This window comes from Apodemus sylvaticus, chromosome 6 (genome assembly GCF_947179515.1).
Source record: "Apodemus sylvaticus chromosome 6, mApoSyl1.1, whole genome shotgun sequence".
In the NCBI taxonomy this organism is placed as follows: Eukaryota; Metazoa; Chordata; class Mammalia; order Rodentia; family Muridae; genus Apodemus; species Apodemus sylvaticus.
The window spans coordinates 20212754-20215018 of record NC_067477.1 but is presented as its reverse complement, the minus strand read 5'-3'; the positions used below and the strand labels follow the sequence as shown (position 1 = coordinate 20215018).

At 43.2% G+C, this 2265-nt stretch overlaps 1 pseudogene; it reads right to left on the bottom strand.

Moving 5' to 3' along the window:
- Positions 1-738: 738 nt before the first annotated feature.
- Positions 739-1904, bottom strand: LOC127687875 (high mobility group protein B1-like; annotated as a pseudogene).
- Between the last annotated feature and the right edge of the window lie 361 nt (positions 1905-2265).

The following is a 2265-nucleotide window of genomic DNA, read 5'->3' as shown; positions in this document are numbered from 1 at the left end:
TAACTGAAATCCAAATGCACCAAGTTCACCCTGCCTGGGCCTCATCCTTGAATGTTTTCTTCTTCTTGAGAGGCATTTTTTTTTAAATAAAAAAAATTGTGTTTACTTAGAAGAATTCTGAATGTCAGCAAGGCAGCCACAATTTTTATTTTGCAATTACAGAGTGGTATTCAGTTAACAGAACAATTATCTTCATATAAGCTGCATCAGAGACAACTGAAGATGAAAAAAATAAAACCCCAAAAGAAAACCAAAAGAAAAAAAAAAACAAACTACTGTCCCCATCTATAACTAATTTGTGTTGTGCACCAACAAGAATCTACTTTAAATTTCCATGCCAATTTACAACCCCCAGACTGTACCAGGCAAGGTTAGTGGCTATTGAAAATACCACCGTGACAGTGCTATCTAAAGACACATTCAATAGTGTATTAACTATACAAAAAAAAAAGACACTGTCCAGTTTAAAAACAAATCTTACGCAGCCTTACATTTCAATTTTTTTCTTTAAAAGGAGTGAGTTGCCGGGTGGTGGTGGCGCACACCTTTAATCCCAGCACTTGGGAGGCAAAGGCAGGTGGATTTCTGAGTTCGAGGCCAGCCTGGTCTACAGAGTGAGTTCCAGGACAGCCAGGGCTACACAGAGAAACCCTGTCTTGGGGGAAAAAAAAAAGGAGTGAGTTGTGTATAGGGGGGTTAAATGCTTTATAAACAAGAAAAAACTGCGCTAGAACCAACTTATTCATCATCATCTTCTTCTTCATCCTCTCTTCCTCCTCTTCCTCCTCTTCCTCTTCCTTCTTTTTCTTGCTCTTCTCAGCCATGACCACCCCATCTTTCGCTGCACCAGGTTTTCCTTTAGCTCTGCAGGCAGCAGTGTCCTTCTCACCCTTCCCCTTCAGCTCGGCAGCCTTCCTCTCATAGGGCTCTTGTCAGCCGCTGCAGCGTTGTTCCATGTCTCTCCCAGTTTCTTTGCAACATCACCAATGGATAAACCAGGTAGCTTGCCTTTGATTTTGGGGCAGTGCTCAGAACAGAAGGAGAAGCAGGCGAAGGAGGCCCCTTGGGTGCACAGGGGTCCTTGAACTTCTGTTTGGTCTCCCCTTTGAGGGGGATGTAGGTTTTCACTTCTCTTTCATAACGAGTTTTGTCAGCCTTTGCCATATCTTCAAATTTCCCCTTTTCTTTAGCAGACATGGTCTTCCACCTCTCTGAGCACTTCTTGGAGAACTCTGAGAAGTTGACAGAAGCATCTTCTTGTGCTCCTCCCAGCAGGTTTGCACAAAGAATTCATATGAGGACATTTTGCCTCTCAGCTTCTTAGGATCTCCTTTGCCGGTGTTTAGTTGATTTCCCTGGCAAGGCACAGAGTCGCCCAGTGTCCATCCGGCTCTCGCTTGCCCAGGTGCTGTCTCTGTGGAGCTCAGGGTACTGCCATGACTGTGAGAGCCGAAACCAGACCCATGACACCAAATTCCCAAGGTTTGTTTGTGTGTTAATATGTGTTGTGGAATATAAAAAAAAACACAGAAGAAAGTATAAGGTATGATTGTTATGGGAATGAAAATTCCTGAAAAGAAGCAGTGTCTGGCTGTGAACGAAAACTCCTGGAAGGAGTCTGTGTCTGCAGAGATTGATGGACCAACTGGAATTTTGGGAAGGAGTCTGTGTCTGCAGAGACTGATGGACCAACTGGAATTTCAGCACAGTAGAGAGATTGGGATTCTGCAGGTTCAGAGGCTAATTACTTTATCTTGGGTCAGTTTTAGCTTCTGGAATAGTCATGCCTTGTAGTAGTAGTAGTAGTAGTAGTAGTAGTAGTAGTAATAGCTCTCAGAAGCTATTAACTTAGCAGAATACCAGCTTCTGCTGATCCAAGACCTAAACCTGACATCAGACTCCATCTTAGGCCTACAGAATATCTCTCTCCATTTCCTCCTAGCTATCTCTCCGATGTACACACCAATGTATTAAAACTTGCCTTGATTTGTGGTTTTCTTTTTCTGTTAAACTGTAAAAACCCTGTGAAACTGCTTCTACTTGGAAGGTGAATTTAGGGAAATCTAAAATCTATGTTCCCAGACCATGGTCATTCAAAATGGCTCCAGGAAGAGCTATCTCCTACGCTCTTTAAGATGAGAGCTGTGATTTAAACATCAGCAAGTCGCTGGAGCGTGGTGATGTATGCCTCTATTGTCAGCTGAGGATGAAGGATTCTGAGTTCAAGTTCAGCCAGTACTGGAGATCCTCTGTCTAAACCCATGT